Raw genomic sequence first — 25,662 nt, forward strand, 5'->3', positions numbered from 1 at the left:
TCTTTGCTTACAAATGCAATCATATTTACTTTTCCTGCAATACTTATGCCCCTCAGCACTAGGATTCCGAGGGATTTGGGTCAGGGCAGTCCAGGAAGTTGGAGGAAGAGCAAAGACATGGAGATGTGAAACCACACCTCTGTCAAACACCTTTATTTGACAGAGGTGTGGTGGGAGGTGGGCTGGGAGAAAATATTAAAGAAATTTGTATGGCTCATGGGTATAGAAAAGAAGAAAGTGCAGGAAATGCCTGTATCATCAGGAGTCAGTTTCATGAAGGCCCCTGTAAATGCTACTCTGAAAGCAAGGATCAAGAGAAGGTAGAAACAAGTTACATTGTCCCAGCTCACCATTAAGCCCCCTATGTATCTCTCCTATCTTGGAGGTGACTTGGAAGATGGTGATGGATGTGAAATTAGAGGGGAGAATTACGTTGTAAGCTAGATATTTGAATTGTGTTCTCTTTGGTGCTTTTCAGCTTTTGTGTCATCATGGCACACATAGAAAATTAGAGTATTTTTTATTTCATGTGCCATGCTGGAGTAAAGGAGGAGGATGCTTGGTCCAGGGATGGAGGGGTCAGTATCTCAAGCACCCTGTAAGCCATCTGTGACACAGCAGTGTGCCCTGATGCCTCAACTATGTCCAACCCTTGCCTAACCTTGGAACTGTGAGATATTCATGGATGCTTCCAGTAAATTCCACATTTTTCTTAATTGGGTTTGGGATGAGCTTCTTTCACTCTGTCACCAAGAATGCAAGTTAATTAATACATCTTGATCACTTTTGAGAGCTCTTTGGGATGGCATTCATGGCTTGAATTAGCACAACCAGGGTAGAGAAAGTTAAAACCACAGTGAAGCATCCCAGATTTTAATACCTAGTTTCTAAAATACATTTATCTGAGGTCTCCCCTGGGAGACAGCACAATATAATGGGAAGATTGTGGGCTCTGGAATCAGACTTGGGTTTGAGGCCAACTCTACATTTTCCAAGCAGAAATCGTGACTCTAGGCAGTTAACTGTACTACTCTAAGTTTTATCTGTCAAATGGAGATTGTAGAACCTCCATTGAAGAGTTATTTTCACAATGTGTAATGAATAATGCATTAAAGGACTTGACGTAGAAGCTGGCTCACCAGACGCACTTAGCATCCACATTTCACTGAATCTAAGATACCCTCAGTTGTAATAGGCATCATGATTTTAGGTATCACTGATAAAGGAAAAACCTCTCAATCTGTGATATGTCTCTGATGAGATATAAAGTATTCCGATTTCAGAGCTCTTCAACTATGGAAAGAAATACGCCTTAGAGTTGATGAAATACAGTGTATTTATTGGGCACAGATGATGTAGCCAATTATGTAGGCACCAGTGATACAGGCATGAACAAGATTGACGTTTCCCCTTAAGGTGCTAGGATCTAATAATTAAAATGTTTCAGATTTTCAAAAGGATGCAGAATTAGCTTAGGTGGTGAACGCATGGTTTGCAAAAATGCCTGGGACCAAGAAGTAAAGCAGCAGAGAAATACTAGACTTTAATCCTCTTATATGTTGTTAGCTTCTATAGCAGTTATATCTTCATGCTCTGCATACAATCCAAAACAAATTGTCTGCTTACAGTTAAAATCCTGCTGAGTTTCCAAGAGTCCAGCCCCCGGGGAGCTATTTGAACACCATGTCTTATCCACAATGACGCAATTCTACTTTTAAGGGACAATTAAGGGGTTTCCTTGTAAGTCAGGCCAAACTTTCTCCAAAATACATGAAGGAAGTGCCTAGAAAAGAAAACGTTTGAGGCTTATTTTCATACTGTCGCTTAAGAAAAACAATTTCCAAAAAGGACTAATTTTTTTTTAAATTAAATTTGGAAGGCCTGTACTTTTATAGCCCTTTGCAGCCTTTTGGTAGAACAGAACAAAGTCCCTTAGGAAACTTAATGTAACAGTAACCAAATGTCCTTGTTAAGCAGCCATTTATTGGTCTATTAAATCTGATCTGAACTATGATATTCTGCGGTAAATCTCTGCTCCAACATAAATTGCTCAAGACGGGCTTCTTTAGGCATCTACCCCACAGCTTCAGCATCATCTCAGAAAAGACACATGTGTTTGCATCTTCCTAAGCAGCTCTTTGGGGAGAAGATATCTAAAAGGCCATTTTCTTTGCTTCTTTTGCTTAGGAAGACATGAAAATGGTCTTAGAGATAGTTCAGTCCAGTTGTTTCATTTTACAGATGAAGTGGGGTGTCCAAAAATGAATGGTTATTATTGTTTAGTATAGTCCAGGTGCTGTCTTAGGTCCTGGGGATGCAGACATAAATGTTTCTCTGCCCTGAGGCACTCACTATCCCATAGAAATGAGTGATCAGCAAGTAGACTAGTAAATGCCAGGCAACGGAGGGAGCCCCCTAAATGAGGGCTGGCAGTTGGGAGAGGGGAGGGAAACAATCATTGCATTGTCAGAGCCTCCAAAGGAACCACAGGATTCATTCAGAGAGTTTTAAATGAAGAGACTAATAAAGGGACTACTTCGAGAGTGATGGGCGCAAACAAGGGATTTGGGGGCACCTTGAGAATACTTTTTGGAAGCCATTATCTCTTCTAGAATCGAAAGAGCAAGAGAAAGACAGAGTGTATTAGAGTCTGATAAGAAGTGGGGCCTTGGAGAGCAGCCTCTTGGGGGGGCTGCAGCCAGGGTCACAGCCACTGCCAGAGAAAAGGCACCCGAGAAAAGGAGGAAGCCGGGAAGAAATGCCTCAGCCTCTCTCTGCCTAGTTTTCTCATTTTCCACTGGCACTTCCCATTGAGCCCAACTGAAAGCCAGTTTGCAAATGTGGTATAACTTGACAGAGCCGGCTTCCTGAAGCATAGAGCTGGGCAAAGTAGGACAGAAAATGGATCTGGGGAGAGGGTAAATGCAGATTAACCAGCACATCTAGCATTTACACACACACATGCACCATTCATTCATTTAGCAAAGAGTTTGAAGCACCTACTATAAAAATAATAGAGATAAAAGCTGCTAGAGACCATGTGCTTGGCGTTGGAGGTGAAAGGGTAAACTAAATCCGTACCATTTTTACCCTGTGGACTTCCTAGTCTAGTCTAAAAAAAGACAAAGTAAATAATCCATAAGGCATAATGAGTATTTTGTTGAGAGGTCAGGAGGCTTTGGAAGTACATGGGGTGGAGACATAGCTAATCAAATCTAAGGCCCACAGAATAGTCCCCTGAGAAAGTGGCCTTTAGGTTGAGACTTAGGGGTGAATAGAAGTCAGCCACCTATAGGAGTGAGCAGCAGAGAGAGGAGTGTTCCTGGTGGAGAGAGCACATAAGCAAAAGCCCAGAGGCAACAGTGGATGTCAATCAAGTGGACCTTGGAGCCTGATGGGAAAGTGTTACGAGATGAGGCTGAAGTGGCACTCAGAACCAGATTGTTTTGGGCCATATATTTCCAGATTTTGATCCTAAAGGCAATGAGAAAGGCATCTGAAAGCTTTAATTAGGTTTTCTCCAGGTTTGAAGGGTCACTCAGGATATAACTTTCTTTCAGCCATCCTGACTTAAGGGGATATAGGCATGGTTATGCTCAAGATGAGTCCTAAGAACAATAGGAGCCCATTAAGTGATAACAATTAAGAATGGTGTTCCAGGCAGAGGGAAGAGCACATGCAAATATTCAGAGACACAAGAAAGCAGAAGAGGTTCAGAGACATTAAGTCATTTATACCAAATGAACATGGGTAGTGAGTGGGGAAGGTGATGAATGGTGGGACAGGTAAGTGATGATTGTGAGTTATCACTCCTATTATCCCGTGCGTCCTGAACTTCCAGTCCATCAGCCCTCTTCCCATCACTAGAGCACATGTTTTTATTTCTCATGTGGCACATACCTGGTGTTGGAATTGCTGAGCCCAGGGGTAGACATATGTTTCAGCATTAATAAAAGTTCCCCTCTCTGTCTTTGCTTGTGTTGATTCCACTGTCAAGAATCCCCTTTTCCACCATCTGTTTAAGGAAACTGCTCAATAGCAGTTGCAGAAACTGTATATTAAGAGTGCCAGGGCAAGAGAAGAGAATGGCCAGCAGGTAGTAGCCAAAGTTGGAGAGGGAATGGGGAAACAGCAGGAGTGGGCCTCGAAATGCAGAACAAGTACCAAAAGTGGTGACAGTCATTTCAAAATGGAATCTGTGAAACAAGGAGCTCGTAGGAGCAAGTTAGTTTTAAATCACCTTATCCAGCCTTCTTTGGGGTTGTTTTATGCTCTCCTTAAAGCTGAAAATCTCTGTGCTTGTTGGCTAACCTAAATGCTTTTGTTCTTTCCCTTTAATATTCAGTAACATCTAAACATAGTTTTCTTCATTAAATGGTGTTCCAGGCTCTCTTGCAGTCTGGTGATCGAAATGTAAACTGGTACAAACTCTTTCAAAGAAATTGTGTGATGTTGTCTGGAGAACCTTTAAGATCAATATTCTTTAATCCAGGACTTTCATTAATAATAATAGCTAATTATTAGTCATTAATTTTATGTGTCAGCTTGACTGGACCACAATTTGCCCAGACGCTTGGACAAACATTATTCTGGTGTTTCTATATGTGTTTTGGGATGAGATTAACACTTAAAATTTGGGATTTACATATACACATTACTGTAGATAGATTGGAAGGCCAACAGATCTACTTATGTCACAGGGAAATCTACTCAGTGTTCTGTAGTACCTTATATGGAAAAAGAATCTGAGAAAGAATGTATATATGTATATTATAATGATTCACTTTGCTGTGCACCTGAAGACAACACAACATTGTAGGTCAACTATACTCCAGTAATAAAAAAAAAAAAAAATACTGATATTGACAGACTGAATAAAACAGATTTCCCTTGCTAATGTGGTGGGCCTCATTCAATTAGTTGAAGAGCTGAACAGAACAAAAGCCTGACTTTCTCCTAAATAACACATTCCTCCTGCCTGACTATTTTTGAGCTAGAACGTTGTTTTTTTTCCTCTGCCTTTGGACTCAAACTGAAAAATCTCCTCTTCCCTCTTCCTGGGTCTCAAGCCTATTGGTATTAAGGCTGGGCCTGCACCATTGGCTTTACCAAGGCTCCAATTTGCTAACTGAAGATCTTGGAACTTGGTGGCTACCATAATTTCATGAGCAAATTCCTTAAAAAAAAAAGGAAAAAGGAAAAAATTAAAAGTAAATCAGTCCATCAGTCTTCTATTAGTTCCGTTTCTTTGGAGAATCCAGATGCAGCAATGAAATACTTAGTATGTACAAGCAATATTTTAAGTGAGTTGCATGTATTAGGACAATTAAATCCCATGAGGTAGATAACATTATTATTACCATTTCATTGTTGAGGGGAAAACATAAGAAAAGTAGAATCGACATGCCATGCCCACACTTGCACATCTAGTAATTTGCAGAGCTGGAATTTAAACGGAGGCAATCTGACTTCAGAGTTGGCATGCTTAACACTATACTTCGTGGCCTCTCCAATTTATGTAGACAGATATGTGGGTTAAGATCTATGCACAAAGATATGCATTACCATAGTATTTATCCTAGGGAACATTTTGATACTTTATAAATGTATAATTTACTTATAGTAATGTGCAGGAATCTGAAGTGTTCCGTGAATTTTTTCATGTATGTATAGGACCATGCAACTGCCATTTGGATAAAGCTGTAGTACATTCCCACAGCCCCAGTGGTCTTGCCTCTTCTTTGCCGATAACCCATATCCAATTATTATCACTATCCAACTTCCATCTACATAGATTGTCTGTTCAAGTACTTCATATAAATGGAACCATGTAGAAAGTCTTTTGGGATTGATTCTTTATGCTTCATGTTTATACAGTTCATGCATATTTTGTGTATATAAATAGTTTGTTCTTTCTTATTACTGTTCTATTCCATTGTGCACACTTTTCACAAGTTTGTAGTCCTATTGATGGACAATTGTGTCATTTTGGGTCTATTATAAAATAAAGTTGCAATAAATATTTTTGTACATGTATTTAGTGGATGTGTATTTTCATTTCTCTTAAGTAAGCACCAGGATTGGAATTCCTGTGTCTTGGTTTCACTTGATACTGAAAAATAGTTTTCCAAAATGTTCAAACTAGTTTACAACATTACCATTAATGTATGAGAGTTCCAGTTTCTCCACAGTCTTGAGAATATTTGATATAGCTAGTCATTAATTTTATTCATTCTTTGGGTTTTATGGTGGCATCTCATTGTGGTTTTATCTTGAATTTCTCTTGTGACTAATGAAATCAAATACTTTTTTATGTGCATGGCTATTTGAATAACCTCTTTAGCATAGTACTCATTCAAGTGTTTTTTTGCCTTTGAAAAAAATCAGATTATTTGTGTTTTTCTTATGGGATTTTGGAAGTTCTTTATATATTATGGGTATGAGTTTTATTTGCTGGATTTATGTATTAAAAATGATGCCTTCTAGTCAACCTGTGGTTTATATATTCTCTTTTTTATAAAAATCCTTAACATTAATATAATCCATTTTATCATTTTTTCTTTTAAGGCAAGGTTTTTTTGTGTGTCCTATTTAGTATATATTTTCTATATTAACATCAGGAAGTTATTCTTCTATATTTTCTTCTAGAAGTTTAATTACTTCAGACTTCACATTTAGGTTCTTAATCCATTTTGAATTAGCTTTTGTGCATTTTATGAGGTAGAGAGCAAAGTTTGTTTTTTCCAAATGGATATTCAAATTGCCTTACACCATTTATTGAAAAATTGTTTTTTTCCTACTGAATTTGGGGGTTGTAAATCAAGTGATCCTATATTTGGGGACCTATTTCTGGACTCTGTATTCTGTTTCAGTGATCTGTTTTTCTAACTTAGCATCAATACTGTACTGGCTTAATTACTGTAGCTCTATATGTCTTGAAATCTATTAAAGTTCTCTAGCTCTATCCTTCCTTTAAAATATTACTTTGATGGATACATTTTTATATCCAATAATAATGAAGTGGCTACATAAATCATAGTACACTCATAAAAATGCAGTGGTATGCAGCCATAAAAATCAAGTTTATAAAACTTTGAATGATGTGGGAAAATACATAAGAAATAATACTGAGTCAACAGAGGACATCAACTTGGAAAACCTGTGTGATCTCAATTATGCAAATGAAAAATACATAAAAAGGAGATGAAAGGTAAATATGCTAGCATAGAAACCATGACTCTCTCTTCAAAGTGAACTTATAGCCATCTGTTTCTGTAATTTTCTTGTCTGTTTTCAGACCTTTCACCACTGCTGTGATCTTCTTTGTATTGTAAGGAGCCAAACCTTGCAAACTTCATTTCCCATCTCCCATGAATTCTTGCTCTCTGTCAGTCACTCTGTTAGGATTGGCCAATGGAAGGCACTAGACAAGGGTGGGGGTTGAGGGGGGGAGAGAAAACAGGGCATCCCTCTGTCCCTCTCTGCCAGCTTGGGCAGTACTTCCAGGGTGCCTGTGATTCCTCCCTCTCCACAGCTCTGCTTCTTAGTTCTAATCCCGTTTCTTTCCTTTGTCCTGTCATCATTTAACACGACAGTGGGTTCCTGTTCAACCCTGGGTTATTCCTCTATCCCCTGTATGTACCTTTACTTCTCCCAAGACATAAAATGAGCTTTTCATATTAAATTTCCTCTATTGAATTGCTTGGCCTAGCTTCTGTTTTTCTAACTGGACCTTGACTGACCTGGTAATTATTATTTTCTTAATTGAATTTTTTTTTACATTTTTAGAAATTTGCTCAGCTGTACATAGATGGCTGCTGTTGTTTTTCTTTTCCTTCAGTTTTTACTTGAGGTGCTAAAGAGGGAATCAAGCATTTGGACAATTTAGCTAAAAATTATTGAATGTCTTCTCTAGTCCAAGCATAAAACTATCAATGAATTGGCCACAAATGATGCTGTAGACACAAAAGCAGCAAAAGATGCTGCAGTTGGACGGAGCCACTACTAATGATCTGAGATTCTTTTTCTCTCATTTCCCTCCCTTTTTTTTTTTTTTTTGGCCCTATCCATTGCCCACAGCATGTGGAAGTTCCCAGATCAGGAATTGATTGAACATGAGCCATAGCAGTGACAACACAGGATCCTTAACTCTAGGTCACCAGGGAACTCCTCTTTGTCTCTCATTTGTATGATCAGAGCAGAATGTATATCACAGAGGAAATGAAACAGAATAAATGCATTTTTTTGTAGCATAAAGGATAAACAAAATTTGTTTGGATCCTGGAATCATGTAGAAAGGGCAGGCTTGACAAGTCCATTCTTGGGAAGGAGTCTAGAGAGAAGATAATCTGGGAGACACAGAGAGGGAGGGAGGGGGAGAATGTGAATCAGGAGTAATTTCCTGCATGGACTGAGCTCTTCTCTTGAAGGCAGAGCTGGAGAGAGTGATGCCTTCTTCTCATTACATCTTACTGCTTGCCTCTTACTGTCCTGTCAACATAAACCCCTAAGGCAGAGAAAAGTGTGGTAGTTTTGTTCACTTGTTTTTCAGACCTGGGAAAGATAAATTAAGTTCTACAGACCAGCAGAAAAGCAGGCTCTGGGAAGTCAGCAGTCGCCAGGTGGATGTGTTTCATCAGGGATGGAGTCATATGAGGCCTCTATACTCTTTGTGCTGTGCATCTTTGGAAGGACCTCAGGACTCAGTCTCTCTTTCACAAGCAAGTGCAGCATGGTGATGTCCAAAGAAGTGGGGATTTGGATTCAAATATCTGAATCTTGGATCTTTGTTGCAGCATTCTGTTTCCGTCTCTGTCTCTGTCTCTCTCTCTCTCACACACAGACACACACACGCGCGCACACACACAGTAGGTGACCAGAGTGTGTTATTTATTCTCTGAACCTCATCGTTTCCCCATCTGTACAGTTGGGGATGGTAATACCTGCCTAACGACATCAGTCTGTGAATCAAATCTGCTGCTTTCTGTGATGACATGTGCCCCATCTCTTTGTGGAGAGAGTCCACCTCCTCAACATGCCGCGTGAAGCTTTCGTCTGCCTCCTGACTTCCCACTCTCTTTCTCTGTCCCTCTCCTGAGTCTCCTGTGTCTTACCCATACCTGAGGACTTATACTTCTCTCTCAGCAGTTTCTCACAGCCCTTATTCCTTTGCACAAATGATTCTTTCTTCATGCAAAACCCTTTTCCCCATGATCTGCATAGCAAACTTCTCCTCTTACTTTGAAAAGTCAACTCTTGCCTCTTGGTGAAGTCCTCTCTTGTTCCAAGAGCCTAATTAATTGCTCCTTCTCTGCTAATCCATTTCATCTGTGTAAACCTCCAATGTAGTAACTATAACTATTTATGTATCTGTCTTCCCTAAAGGACTAAGAGTTCCTGTGGTGTAAATCTTTGTGTTCTCAGTGAGTAAACCATTAATTGTCCCGTAGCAACTGTTGAGTAAATGTAGATTGAATAAATAAATAGAATTTCAAGAGTTTGGAGGTGAAACATTTCTGGTGAAGTGTCAGGAAGCAGCAGAAAGCCTGGAGATGAGGAAGGAGCCTGGTCTCATCTCAACAAGTAATCTCATCTCTCTGGGCCTTGGTTTTCTCATCCTAAAGTAAAAATAGGGAACCACATGGTGGCTAAGGTCCTTCTCAGCTCCAGTATCTTCTAACCTTCCTTCCCTTGTGAAACACAGCAGAGATTCTAGCTCTTTGGCTAAAGAAGACATCTGAAGGCAGTTAAAAATAACCACAAAGGAGTCTTCTTGTGGCTCAGCAGGTTAAGGACCCAACATTGCCACTGCAATAGCTTGGCTAGCTGCTATGGCACAGGTTCACTCACTGGCCCAGGAATTTCCGCATGCCATAGTACAGCCAAAAAAAGAAGAAAAAAAAAAAACTGCAAAGTTCAAGACAGACAAACTTCTATGTGGTGGGAAGGTGTTGGACTGGACAGAAAAATCTGGGTTTAAGTCTTATGTCTATTAGTTCCTACCAACGATGTGATTTTGCCCAAATAAGTCATTTCTTTTTTGGGAGTTTTTTTTTTTTTTTTCTTCTCATTTGTAAAGTCTTAGCAAAGTTTGCATTGGGATTAAATTGTTAATACTTTTTTCTTTTTTTTTTTTTCTGCTTTTTTAGGGCTGTACCTGTGGCATACGGAGGTTCCCAGGCTAGGGGTCAAATTGGAGCTACAGCTACCAGCCTATGCCACAGCCACAGCAATGCATGATTCGAGCCACATCTGCGATCTACACCACAGCTCACAGCAACACCAGATCCTTAACCCACTGAGCGAGGCCAGGGATCGAACCTGCAACCTCATGGTTACTAGTCCAATTCATTTCCCCTGAGCCACGACAGGAACTCCAATTTTAAAACTCAAACCCTTTCTACCAAAAACAGAGTATTGTAATTTTGCTTATTATCTCTTTTACCAATTCGGGGCCATGAGAGATCTACCTTGAAAACCAGAGGAGCTTTTTTTGAGATGATTTCTTAAAAAGGGACCATTGATGTTAAAGTACTGGCAAGAACTATGTGCTCTAAATTTTGTAGTCAAAGCCTTTACACTGTTCACCCTGCCAACTGCTTCACTGCTCAGCTGCAGCCATCAACTGCTTCAGCTTTGAAGTTAGACATGAATTAAAATGTCTCCAGCTTTGACATTTGGATGGAAATTATTCAGTGGTAAACTGTCTCATAAACTGTGGTCAAATGTACCGTAAAACAAACACAGCGGACAATGTAAGCTGTATAATAATTTCTCGGTGACACAGGGTGGAGTATGAGGGCTTCCAGAACTCCAGAGAAGTTGATACCTATCTCCTCAGATAAAGCAGTATTTTTATCTTGACCGTTAACTTCTGTGAAAATAAGCTGTCAATTGCATATATCTGTATATTTTTATATGCATGTAAGTTAGTTCATGACCCATACAATCCAGGCCTGAAAATATAAAATATCTCATAATGTTTTCCTGGTAATGAGGGTTGAGAAGCAAACGGTTTTCTTGCTCCCTTCCACCCCAAGTTTTTCTCTGAATCCATCGACTGACCACAGCTGAACCTTCTGGATAATACAGAGGAAAAAAGCAGTTGCCCGATTGTCTACCTGGGTTCTGGGTTCCACTCGTCTCTCCTGTCCCTGTTAAGGGAACTGAGAAACAGCAAGCCAGATGCGTTTGAGAGTCACAGAGCATCACTCTGCAGTTCCTGCCAAGACTGTAGAATTGTAGGGTAGCCAGTAGGGTTCTGGAATGACCTCAGAGAGGAGCTGGACTCCAAGGAAAGTGACCAGTTGCCTTCTTCCCTTTATTCCCACCCAACACATGCTTCCAGAAATGTGGGAGAGCAGTGCTTTCCAGAGGAGAGTCAGAGTCGTTTTACAGTTTGTCAAGATATGAATGTGGTGCAACTAGTGTTTTCAACAAAATAGCATTGGATTTACTGTTTAGTTCTATGGTTGCTCAGCCAGTACTTCTTTCTGTTTGTGTTTTCACATACCAGATATGAGAAGTATAATATGATGCTGAAGTGCTCAGAGCCCAATGCTGGTTCTGCCATTTATTAACAGCGCAACTTTGGACAAGCTATAAAGGCTCAGTGGCCTTAATTTTCTCATCTGTAATGGGAGATAATCTCAACACTTACCTCACAGGGATGCTGAGATACCTAATAGGATACTACCTGTAAATCACTTAGAAGAGTGCTCAGCACCTTGACTCTCCCAATGCATGTTAGCTACTTATCATCCTACCTTGTGAGAGCATCTCACGGGAAGAGACTATGGATTCATTCATTCAAAAAGCAATTACCAACCATGTACCATGTGCCAGCATTGGAGTTGCAGAGATGGGTAACACACCAGTGCTCAACAGCAGAGGACTCAGAGTCTATTGGAAACAAACTGGTTCCTTTCTACAAATGCTGAGCTAAGTACTGTACAAGGTATATAGTTGATACTAAGGAAACCCAGAGTTGTAGTGACTAATTCTTCCCAAGAGACCCAAGCAGGATTCAATCTTGATGTTTGAAAAGCATTTGCCAGGTTCACAAGGCAGAGATAACTTTCTAGGAGAGTGTATATATTCTTTACATTAGAAACTTGCATGTATCTGTGTATGTGTGTGTATACCTATATAAATGTGTATATATCCAAGATTGTTTAATCATCTCTAAGAGAGATGATTTGAAATTTCTGGTCATGATTATATATTTGATGATGTGTCAGTGTTTGTCCTATGTATATATTTATTTAATTTTAGGTAAATACAAGTTTATGATTTTTATATCTTCTTGGCAGAATTTTTAAATTATTACCAATATTATTTGTTTCACTAATTTTTTTTTCCTTAAGTTGTTTTTGGTTTAACACTAACATTGCTGTACCAGCTTTATTTGCTTCACATGTGCTATGACATCCTGTTTCATCCATTTAGTTTCCATCTTCGGGTCATTGTGTTTGGGATATGTCTGTTTCACGAGGCATGTAACAGGATGTTTTAAAAATCCAGTGTGATAATCTCTAGCTTTCAGAAGATGGATTTAATTCCTTTATAATCAACTTAATTACCACATTTTGGATATATGTCTACCATTCTTTTATATTTCCTTTTCTCCTTAGTGATAAACACATTTGGTGGTTCTTGAAGCAAATATCTATAAGTAATAAGTGTTCTAATATTTTGTGGATCTGAATATATCTTTATTTCTCTTATTTTTGCTGTGGATTGAATTGTGCCCAGCCCCTCCTAATCCATGATGAAGCCCTAAGCCCTGCTTTATCAGCATGTGGCTATATTAGGTGAGAGGGCCTTCAAAAGGGTGATTCCGTTAAAATTAGGCCATTAGTGTGAGCTCCAATCCAGTCTGACTGGTGACCCTTTATGAAGAGGAACTTTGGACACACAAAAGACACACCAGGTTTTCATGCACAGAAAAAGGATCACAAGATCTTTTGAGGATACTGCAAGAAGAGAGCTGTCTACAAGCCGAGGAGAGAAACCTCCAGAGAAATCAAACCTGCTAATCCCTGGATCTTGGACTTCCAGCTTCCAGAATTGTGAGAAGATAAATTTCTATTAAGTCATCCAGTGTGTGGTATTTTGTTATGGCAATCAAAATATGCTTTCGATTGACAGTAGTACAAGGTGTAGAAGTCTAGGTCAGGTCTTTTTTCTGTCAGCACTTTGTAGCTATCTATTGAGTTCCGCTGGAGCTTGCTGCTGCTGAGTTGCCTGATATCTGCCTCACTGATGTTCTGTGGTAGATACTCTGTCCTTTTTCTCTAGTAGCTCTGGAGATGCTCTTGGTATCCAAGACGTTCTGTACTTTTTATGTAAATATAGTTCAATTTTCATTTATTTGGGGCCTTCCTTGAGTTTCACTCTAAGTGTGGTCTGTCTTTCATGCTGAAAAATTCTCATCCACTATCTTTTCAAATACTGTTTTTCCATCCTCGTCTAAAAGAGAGTCAGTTACAAATATCTTGTGCCATGTCCTGGTTGCAAAGAGCTGTTTTGGCTCCTTCCAGGAGCCCTACACAAGCCATAGCTCTGAACAACAGGTAGTATGGCTTTAAAGCCTCCCTTTGTGGATTAGAGAGTCCTGCCCCAGACTCTCAGTTTTAACTGGGGAGATTCACTCTGGTTCCCTGTCACATTTGGTTTTCCTTGCCCTGGAAATTCAACAGCCAGTCTTGGCTGGCTAGGCAAAGAGCCTAGTGGGCCACACCCTTAGCCCTGATTATTGCTCTTTTGGTTCTACTTCTGGGCTGCAGAGATGCTCATCTTTCTTTTTCCAACCATGATTATTTGCTTTTTTGGATGCGCTAGTGGAATACAGAAGGTCCCAGGCCAGGGATTGAATCTGAGCCATAGCTACAACCTACACCACAGCTGCAGCAGTGCCAGATCTTTAACATACAACACCACAGCAGCACTCCCATGTTTTGTTTTGTTTTTTTAACTTTTAAAATAATTTTGGACTCTCAGAAGAGTTTCAGAGATAGTACATAAAGTTCACTAATACCTTCTACCTAGCTTCTTCTCCTAATATCAACTTTTCCTATAACAAAGTTAGATTGTTAATATATTTTTTTTTCTTTTTGTAGTTTATCTATTATTTCTGGGTCTTTGGCACTCAAGGACAGTGAAAAGCATGAACTCATCAAGCCATACTGACCAGAAGTTCTGGACCAGGAATCTTCCCATTGACTAACCATTTAATCATCCATCCATTCATTCAATAAATATTTATTAAGCACTTCTTCTGTTCCAAGTACTGTTCTAGGATATAACAAAGGACGTAACAGTGATCAAAGCAGGCAAAAATCCCTGCCCTTGTGTTGTTAGAATGTTAAGTGTTGGAGATAGAAAAATAAAATATATAATGTATTATATTGTGATAAGTACCGAGGAGAAAATTAAAGCATGGGACAAGCATAAGAAGTGGGGGGGGGGAAGGTGGGGGTTATTTGTAATATTAAATACAAAGCTTGGGGAAGTCTCCTTTGAGAAGGAAATTGAGTGAAGACCCAAATGGTTGTGGACATGAGTCATATAGATGTCTTCCAGAAGAGAAAAGCTCTCAAAATAACCTTGAGAACAGGGCATTATAGCCACAAGAAAACAGGTTCGGGGGGAATTCAGTAACTTGCCTCTGCACACTGCCAGTAAATGGAAGAACTGTGATTTGGACCCAGGTCTTCCTGACCCCAGAACTTATGTTCTTATCTAGTGGCTAAGCACAGATTTACAGAGAGACGGACGTGCCTTTAAAGGTGCATTCTGGTCCTTCCACTCACAGAACTTAGTGCTAAGCCATGGTGTTCTCATAAACCTTTCAAGAAAACCCTAGAAATCTATTTACAGAGTACTTGAGGCTTTTCAACATGATGTTTTCATTGAACTAGCTAAGCTTCATAAAATACGACTTTGACCTTTCTAGCCAGTGGTCCGGGAGCTTGAGTGGTCATGGCCAGCCTGGAGGGTAGCCAGTGCCTCTGCATAGGGGAGCCTGTTTGTTAGCTCTGCACTAATGGGGAAGCTAATAATTCTTCCCAACAGTGTTTGTTCTTACTTTGCTAACTTTGGGCACTCATATCATCCACTTCCATCAAAATATATCATGGAAAATGAGCCCTTATGAGCCAACTCTACTGGTTTTTACAAAGCAGAGAGACAGCCAGTTTATATTATCCAGAAAGGTTTGGATAAATCTTAAAGGACAGCAGCACATATAAATTGTTCTTTAAAATGAATGTAAAGAACAACCTGTGCCCAGGTGAAGGTATCATGGAGTCATTTTAGTGTTTGTAAGACTCTCCTGGTGAGTTTAAATGCAGATTCCTGAGAGCCTGACCTTCACAAATAGGATTCAAGTCTTAGATGATGACAAGGAATCTGTTTATTCAACCCTCTCACAAGTGACCATTCTTTGGTCCAGAAGGTCAAATGCAGATTCCTCCTGATGGAGCTGATGGCTTCCCCAGGATCAGCTCCAGCCTCCCTGAGCAGTCCTGCCACTCCTATGCCTTGCTCTTTCCTCCTTACCTTCATGGTCTCATGCACACATGCTCTGATCATTTACACTAGTTCTTATTTCCTTGAACTTTCCCAGCAGTATATGGTTTTGTTCCAGTGAGTACCTTGTCTGAAAACCTTTTTCTCTCTTCCCTGCATATTGAAATCTTGCCTCTTGTTCAAGACCTTGCTCAGGGCTCTGCTGCCCCATTAGGTCTTCCTAAATCTCCCAATTAAAATGCATTCCTCCCTTTCCTGTGCTTTCAAAGTTTTTTTTTTTCTCTTTTCAAAATTGTATTTGATTGAAGTATAGTTGATTTACAATGTTGTATTAATTTTTACTGTACAGCAAAGTGATTGAGATATATATATGCATGTATATATATACTTTTTATATTATTTTCCATTTTGGCTTATCATAGAATATCAAGTATAGTTTCCTGTGCGATACAGTAGGACTTTCTTGTTTATCCATCCCATGTATAATCTGTGCTTCCATAGATGTGAACGAAAAAGCGGGAGAAGGAGAGGGAAAGGAGGAGAAAGACAAGGAGGGAGGGGAGAGGCGAAGAAGCAGAAGTAGAGGAGAGAAGAGGAGGAAGAAGAGGAGAGAAGAAGGACAAGGGGGGGGAGGGGAGAGGAGAAGGAAGGTAGGAGAAGAATGGGAGGAGGAGAGAGCAAGAGGAAAAAGTATTGCCATGATGTATCTTAACATGGCCTGCCCTCAGCAGGTCCAGATGAGTAACTTTTCTCTTTCTATCTCTCCGAGGCCCAGCACTATATCTTGCACCAGAAGATGCTCATTAAATCCTTGTCACTTCAAAAGAACAGACGAGGATCATTAGCAATTAGTACATTAATGATTCCTGGGAAACAAGTGACATTCTCCCTAAATGCTGGAAATCATAGGTGTCCTCAGTAGATTAAATGGCCCTGAAACATTGATCTTACCTATGTATTTGTATATTTGACTAAGAAATTCTTTGTTGTTGTTGTTGTTTTTTTTTTTTCCTTTTCACATTTCAACTTTCCCTCTAATCTTTGGATCAAATCTAGTTAAATGTTTGAAAAATCATTGGTAGGGGGGCTATGCACTCTTGCTCAGGCTTAAGAATAATAAGCAGAGACTATGGGTTAGAGCTTCCATTGCCAAATTGCTAAATCTCTCTTTTAGCGAAAGAAGTCTGTTTCAGAAAACAAATACATCTTCTCCCATTTCTTAAAATGCAGACAGTGCCTCTTCACAGGCTTTTTTATTTTATTTTATTTTATTTTATTTTATTTTATTTTATTTTATTGTCTTTTTAGGGCTGTACTCATGGCATATGGAGGTTCCCAGACTAGGGGTCCAATTAGAGCTGTAGCTGCTGGCCTAAGCCAGAGCCACAGCAATTCAGGATCCGAGCCTCATCTGTGACCTTACACCACAGCTCATGGCAGTACTGGATCCTTAACCCGCTGAGCGAGGCCAGGGATCAAACCCACATCCTCATGGATGCTAGTCAGGTTCATTAACCACTGAGCCACAATGGGAACGCCTCCTCACAGGCTTTTATGCATCTTAGATGATGTATATTAAGATGACACATATTAAGGACATAGCACAAAGACTAATTCAGTAAGTGCAAAATAATGGTGTTTATTATTATGTTGTTACTAATGATTCTGCCTCCTGAACCACAGTCAGAAAGGAGCTATTCTCAGTGGGCCTGTTTGCAGCCCCTGTACCTTAAAAGGTCAGATACCATCCTATGTTTGAGCAAGTCAGGCACAACTATCCTGTGTTACTTATGCCTAGGAGGTATCTGACCCTTTCCGGCGAACTTTCTCAAAACGATCACCTCTTTCTGCTCCTGGTTCTCTCCTTTCCCAGTTGAACAAGGATATACAGGCTCTTCCCACCTCTAAGGAGAACAGCTCATTCTAGGTATAATTCCTCAGAGAAAATACAAAGATGGCACCCTTTGTACTTTTTTTTTTAACTTTTCATTTTGAAATAATTTCAGGCTTATAAAAAGAATTTCAAAAGTAGAACACTGTATGTGTGTCTTTTACTCCAATTCCCCATGTTAACTTTTTTTCATATAACCATTGTGTAATTATCAATTTTACAAAAGGAACATTGGTACAGTATTAGTATCTAATCCACAGCCCCAGTGCAGATGTCTCCAGTTGTCCCACAGATGTCTGGTCCAGTGTCCAAAGCAGCCTCACAGGTTCAATTCCATTGCTGTACCTCCCTGATCTCCTTTAATCTGGAAAACTACTTGAGTCATTCTTTGACTTGGCACTTGGTACACAACCTGGATGCCTTTGAGGAGAACTGACCTGTTATTTTGTAGGATGTTCTTCAGTTTGCCTGATGATTCCTTCAGTTTGATTGAGTTCTGATTATGCATTTCTATCAAGAACACCACTGTGTCCTTCTCGGCGCATTTTATCAGGAGGCACAAGATATCCATTTGCTCCATAACTGGTGATAACCATTGTCCCTTGGCCCAGGTGTCCTCAAGTGAAGATATTGTGGAGCTATGTAAAGATTCTGTCTCTCAAATTTTTTTCCTCACTAATTTTAGTATCTACTGCAGATTCTTGCCTGAAACATTATTTTGCTGATTGCCAAGTGATGCTTTTCCATTTCCCTTGTATCTTACTCATTTATTACTCTAAGAAGGAAATTCCCCTTCTCTTCATTCACTTTTCATTTACTAATATCAGTATAAACTCATTATTTTGTCTTTGGTTACAATTTTCTGCATCCACTGTTTTTGTGGCTAACATGATCCTAGACTTGGCCATCAAGAGCCCTTTCAAGTTGACTCTCGAGTCCTTTTGATATATTCTTACATCTTACATTGTTTTGCTTTCTGAGGGTGGTGTCAAGATTGTGTTGATACAGATTGAGAAGATAAAGCCTCTCAGATATGGTGAATTTAAGCAACTCTGTTGGTGATCCTGTCCTTCCAATGACTGTGAGTTAGCTGGGCCCACAGGCTACTTTATATAAGTAGTATATATGTGTTACCTAGATGCTTTTGGTGTGTACATCTGATTTTTTTTTCAATTGGTCCTATGTGATCTGCATTGCTGTATCTCCATTGGTACTTTCTCTGAAATCCAACAACACACTTCCCTATGGCCTCTTAGTCTCTAAACCCCACTCTTTCTGCATTGTTTCTGCACTGGATTCTATTTAATTAACATTTGATTTTGCATTGCAAGACCCTGATATACATTAGGAGGTCACCACCCGACCATTTATCTTTTAAAGTAACTGGGCTGGTTATTTTTTTTAAGTTCCATCAGGTTAAAACAGTTAGCAATTTTTCTCCTTGCAGTGTCCCTTCATCCTGGACCAGACGGATAATAGATCAGTGTAGGTTCAGATGCATTACAACATTAGTCATCAATTAGGTTTAAACCAGCACTGTAATATATCATTTATCTTGCCTGCCACGGTTCTTTTGAACATTTAATTTTTAAGGCCTCTTAGTTGTTCCCCCCCCTTTCTAACTGGCCTCCTGCCTCTCTCCTTTGTCTCCGACACAGTCATCTCCTTAAGGAACAATAAAAATTAGATTTGTTTGACCTGCTCTCAGGGTTCGTTTCAGCAAGATGGATTTTAATAGCTTTGACTGGTTGGGCAGACAGCTTTTATGTAATATTCCAGACATCTACGCACTGTCTTTCACTGAGCCCTGAGCAGGTGTGTATGTGAGGGGATGTGTCTGGATGCAGCTAAAGAGCTCCTTATTATTCCTTTCACGTCGAATAATCCTCTGGGTAATTGCTTACTCCTAGATACAGTGGGCATCTCATTAAGAGCTCAAGTCACTGGCATGTCTTTCTCCTCCTAATAACTTTTTTCTAATCTCCTACATTTGGCATTCATTGCATTGTTAATGTTAAAAGGATGTTCTTTGTTCAACGGGGACTTTCTGAATTGACTTGGGTTGTAATGGGGTCTCTTGAGTGTTTGGGGCATGCAAACAACACCTTCCCATAAATATTCTAATTCAGGGATGGTTCATCTTCTCATTGCAAGGTGGATTGAGGTCATGACAAGAGCAAAGGTTTTGAGTCTACATGAACGAGGATTTCAGTTGTGACCTGGCCCTTTATTAGGTGAACTGCTTTCTGACTTGAGCTGGGGATGCTATTTTCCTGAGTCTCAAGTGTCTACTTTACTAGAATAATGAAAATACCTGAATACCTACATCACACTGTAGTGACCAGGTTTCACTGAAAGTGTGGAAGACTTGGAGTGTCTGACACAAGATCAGGGATTTATTTTATTGAAGCACAGTTGATTTACAATATTATGTTAATTTCAGATATACAGCAGAGTGATTCAGATATATATATATATATTCTATTCCCTTATAGGTTATTACAAAATAAGGATGGTTTTCTTGGCATCACTAAATTTAGCTTTTTCTCTGCAAGATAGGGATAATAATGTTTATTCAGTGTTCATGCCATGAATATGTACTGAACACATACTCAGTACCAAGAATATTCCTCTAGGCAGAGGAAGCAGCAGTAGACAAAACAGACAAAGACTTTGGCCCTGTGGAGGTTAAATTCTTGTGGAGGAGACTGATAGTAGACAAAGTAAATAAGTAAAATGTATGGTATATTAGATAGTGCTAAGCCTATGGAAAAAAAGATAAAGCAGGGTTGTTGAAAGGAATTAAATAAGATAATGTGTTCCAAGCCAGTGTCTATTGCATAATCAACAGTCCATTGATAGTAGTCATTCATATCAGTCATTCATTCATTATTTCATACATGTATTCAATATCCGTCAAAATCACAGTTCAAGCGAGGCACAGATACCACTGCTGGAACTATGAGGAGAAATTTGATAGGGGCCTAGAAGGAGAGTGGATTTGGAAAGGCAAAGTAGAAGAAGGGGTGAGAGAAGATTGAGATTTCTAGCTTGCTCTGGTTAGGCTTCTAGTACAAGTGGAAATTTTCTTCCACTTTTCTTTTCTCTTTTCTCTCCTTCCTTCCTTCCTTCCTTCCTTCCTTCCTTCCTTCCTTCCTTCCTTCCTTCCTTCTTCCTTCCTTTCTTTCTTCCTTTCTTCCTTCCTTTCTTCATTTCTTCCTTTCTTCCTTTCTTCCTTTCTTCCTTCCTTTCTTCCTTTCTTCCTTTCTTCCTTCCTTCCTTTCTTCCTTTCTTTTCTTTCTTCCTTTCTTTCTTTCTTCCTTTCTTTCTTTTCTTTTCTTTCTTTCTTTCTTTTCTTTTCTTTCTTTTCTTTCTTTTCTTTTCTTTTCTTTTCTTTCTTCTTGGCTGTCCTTACAGCATGTGGAATTTTCCAGGCCAGGAATCGAACTCAAGCCACAGCAGTGACAATACTGAATCCTTAACTGCTGGGCCACTAGGGAACTCCAACAACCTGCAGTTTCTTGATGCTGATGGTAATGACTTTCCATGACCTTGGCTCCTGGGCAAACCCCTTGCACTTCTCAGGTCTCCCTGAAACCACCTCTGAAGCTTACCAATAGCTGGGTGAGAGGAGAAAGTAGATGTGAGATTGGACTCAAACCCACATGCTCTGCTATTAGACAAGCCCTCAGGCTTCTATAAACTGTGGACTGAATTGAAGTTTCTGGTGTTGGGGAAATAAATCACTGGAGACAATAAGTAAAATTAATGGTTCCCAGGCTAGGGGTCCAATTGGAGCTGTAGCCACTGGCCTACACCACAGCCACAGCAACGTCAAATCTGAGCCGAGTGTGTGACCTATACCACAGCTCACGGCAACGCAGATCCTTTACCCACTGAGCAAGGCCAGGGATAACCTGCATCCTCATGGGTACTAGTCAGATTTGTTTCCACTGAGCCACGATGGAAATTCCTTACCATATTTTTTCGTATATTGAAATGGCCCAGTTTTAATCTTAACCCTACCAAGAATTTGTTTACATGTGGGTTCTGAAAAATGCAGGGGTTGGATTAAGTAAACTTCTGGCTCTGAAAATAATCCACAAAATTAGTTAATTTAATCTGTTTTTACTCATTCATGTAGTTATTCATCTAATTATCTACATATTCAGTCTTTTATTCCTCCTATGAGGTTTTTGAGTTTTATGGGGTTTTTTTTGTTTGTTTGTTTGTTTTTGCCAGGCACTGTGCTACAGGATGCAATACAGTAACATGGGTCCAGTCTAAAAAGCTGACACTCTGGATAGAATTTTTCAGAGCTTATTCAGATTCTCTTTTGCTTTACTAGACATAAGAATAATGAAAAAAAAAATAATGAAAAACAACCATAGCAATCCTCCTTCAGCATTACTGTAGGAGGAGGATGTGAATGACACAGGACAAGTATCAGCCCCCTTTGTTCTCATTCTACAGAGGAAGGAGTCAAGGCATGGGAACTCCAGTGGGGTAGCAGAGGGTCGTTACAAACCAGGAACTGGCATGGTTGCTAATAATACAGTGGTGAACAAGTAGAGTGACCAACCGTCCTGATTGGCTTGACACTGTGTTTGATATATATACGTGTGTGTGTGATATATATGTGTGTGTGTTATTATTTTGTTTGACATATATATTATGTTCAATATGTATATATGTGTGTGATATATATATGTGTATCATTTTGTTTGATATTTATATTATTTTGTTTGATATATATTATTTTACTTGATATATATATATTATGTTTGATATATATATATGTGTGTGTTGTTGTTATTATTATTATTATTATTATTATTATTATTACTATTATTCTGGCCATGATGTTCAGAGGCTTGATATGGGATCTCAGTTCCCAGACCAGGGATTGAACCTGGGCTGCAGTGGTGAAAGTACCAAGTCCTAACCACTAGATCACCAGGGAACTCCCTGTGTTGGATTTTAAAACTGAAAAACCTTGCATCCTGAAACCAGGATGCAACTAGGGCAGGTGATCTCCTAAGATGCCCTATAAAATTGCTCCCCCATCACAGAACACTAAGTATCGTGCCAGGAATGTGAAATGAAATTCAGTATGATTTTACTGATTTGTATTAAACCAATGGAAATCACACTGGAAACGTTTAATTTCTTTACCTAGAGACCTGAAATATGATTAGTTCTCTTCCCCCATGAACCCGTGATTTAGATAACTATTGAACAGATGGGAAAAATCTTCTTCGTGGAGAAACCAGTGATAAGAGAAGACAGTGATATTATGATGTTGCAAATGACCAACTTAGGCCCTTCCCTTCATCCTCTAAGTGTTGAATAAGGAGCACAGGGACCTTGAAGGATATATTACTTATTATTATATATTACTTAGGGTATCTTTGATGGATAGTTTCGCTTTAGGGGATTGGGGTGGGGTGGGGGAAACAAAATTCCATGAATGCTCTCAGCCGTGAATAAATCACTTTACGGTCCATACAACTCTACCCTTTTTGGGGCAGAGAGCTCCCTGCTTCTAGTTATTTTTTAAAGATAGCATCATTATGCAGGTCATTCCATCAAGAAAAGAGAATTGTGGATTAGGGCCTGGGCTCTTCATATAATTTGAATCCTTAAGCTAGTTCATTTCTCTCCTGAGGTCTCAAGATTTCCAGCTGGAAAGAGGTACGCCTGCTTTTCTGGAGAGGCCACGAAATGAAGAGGTACCCCCACCTCTTGCAAAATGTCCTGAAATCCAGGAAGGGAGGTTCAGGTGGTTTGGTGATTCTGTTTTAATCAACAAGTAATCCTGGTCCTGGGCAAATTGCTGACCTTTTCTGAATTTCAGTTTCTTTATCTAAAAACTGGAGGATTGCAGGTGTTGCCTGATAGCTTAGTTGTTAACAATCTAGTGTTGTAACTACTGTGGCTCAGGTCACTGCTGTGATGCAGTTTAGTCCCTGGCCTGGGAGCTTCTTCATGATTTAGGCGTGGCCAAACAAATTTTTTTTATTTAAAGAAAAATAATTGGGGGATTGAAATCCTGTAACAAAGTGTTCTTGTAGGATTAGAGATAACATTAAACTCTCACTCAGCACAGCACCAGACTCTGGCTAAGATGAAAAAGATGTTCAGAGACCTTGAATTTGACCCAAAGGGTGTTTAAGCTGTGACTATATGAAACAACTACTTCAATTAAAATTGTACTTGTGTTGATCCAAATATTTGTTTTCTGGAGCCAGTTTATAATTTTGATTATAAAATTCTGTACAGCACAGTTAACCATTTCTGATTTTCTCACTTAAATTTTACTAGAATAGAATATTTCTTGGTAATTTGTAAAATAAATATGAATCAATCATCATTTTTTCATGTCCAGTTAAACTGATTATAGCTTCTGCCACTGCCAGTTTTCTCTTGTGAACATTCATTCCGTAAAATTCAGTTTGAAAAGCTATTCATGTTCAAGTAGAGTGGGTATTTCTGTTAAATGATAGCCAATGACACATTATACTATGTGTGGTTTTATCATTATCAACTTTGTTTTGTGCCAAGCATTTCTACCAGTCGTGTTCATTAAGACTCGACCAAGAAGTGAACATAAAAGACTGAGAAGATAAATGATACCCGTGTTTTCTTTTTTTATTTATCGATTTTTATTATTTTTTTTCTGTGTTTTCTTTTTTAAAGGCAAAGGAAAAAGAGCATTAGTATAGCAAAGAGGTAGTGCAGTGTGAGTCAGAGTCAAAATGATGGGCTCAAAGCATCTGACTTCTTTCCTGACCCCCGCCTCACCCTACCTCCCCAGGACTGATCTTGATCCCCAGAACTGATCCCCATGCCCGACCTGGGCATTTTCCTGAGCCCCACTGAGCTGGCCTTATTCTTTGAACATGAAGTAGTGGAGCAAAGGGCTACACTGGAGGGCTTTGTAACCTTGTCGGTTTCCCCCATTCGCTTTGTCCTCAGGGCCAGCCTCCTCTTCCACCCTCACCAGCTCATCCCAGCAGGGATTGCACGTAGGTCTGCAAAAAAACTTATAGCAAAAATCTTGTTTTGAACAAAGATTTGTCCTGAGGAGTAAAAGAGATAGTGTTGACAATGAATTTCAGCATACTGCCCGACATGGTGGCCCTTGATATGTAGAAATTCCTTCCTCTTTCCGTGTCCTCTGGCTTGTCCTCTTGGTGGCGGGGGAGGGGGGGGAGACCTGTGGCCCAATGAAGGGAAACAGGCTTTAGAACTGACTGAGCTGGGTTAAAATCTTATTTTTTTATTTGTATGTTCTTCCATAAGTTATTTAGTTTCTTTGAGCCTCAGCTTCATTGGCAAGAAAATGGGAGAAAAATATTACTTATATCTTAACATGGTTGTGAAGATTAAGTGACCCATGTATATGAAACATTCATCAAGGCACTGGGAATACATGGTCAACACAAACCTGCTGTCTTCAGTACAGTTTAGGGAGGGACTCAGACCATAGCAAATAAGGGTGAAATTGATAAATTATTATAGTCATAATGACTGTATTGAAAGTGGTAGCTATACAGGCAAATAACAAGGAAATCTCATCTCACTGAATGTTGGTTGGGAGTGTCACTGAGATCATGGCACACATGGTGATTATGACATGTTCTCCTACATGTGCGTGTGTCTGTATGTTTGTGTTTTGATGTTTCGAACAGAAATTTGTTTGTGTATGGATTACACAAATAGAGTCTTTGGAATTGGGGAGACAGGCACTTGAATCCTGGCCCTTCCACTTATAAGTTTATTTTGGCAAAGTACTAAACTTTCTAGATCTCAGTTTCTCATCTATAAAATGAGGATCATAACGTGTTTACCACGTGGAGCTGTCCTTGGGCTTATCCTCCCCTTTCTCCTCACCTCTAACCTTTATTGAGTGCTTTCTCTGTGCTGGCTGCCTTATGCTTAGTAACCCCGTGAAATTAGGACTATTAATGGTCTGAGGAAACTGAGGCAACCAGAAGTTAGACAACTTGTCCAGGCATATCCACTCAAGTGATGAAGAATGATAGAATTTCAATCCAAAAATCTGGCCCATGTGCTTTTGCCTGTGCTGGTCACACAGAGAGCCCCAAATCTGGGTGTTCTTCTCACCATGATTCTTTATCCCGGGGCTGGTTTGCTTCAACAAGGACATAGCAATGTGCATTATGCTCATCCATCTCTCTAATACCTCTAGCTCACAATAGCTGCTCTATAAATGC

Source organism: Phacochoerus africanus, chromosome 8 (genome assembly GCF_016906955.1).
Source record: "Phacochoerus africanus isolate WHEZ1 chromosome 8, ROS_Pafr_v1, whole genome shotgun sequence".
Lineage (NCBI taxonomy): Eukaryota > Metazoa > Chordata > Mammalia > Artiodactyla > Suidae > Phacochoerus > Phacochoerus africanus.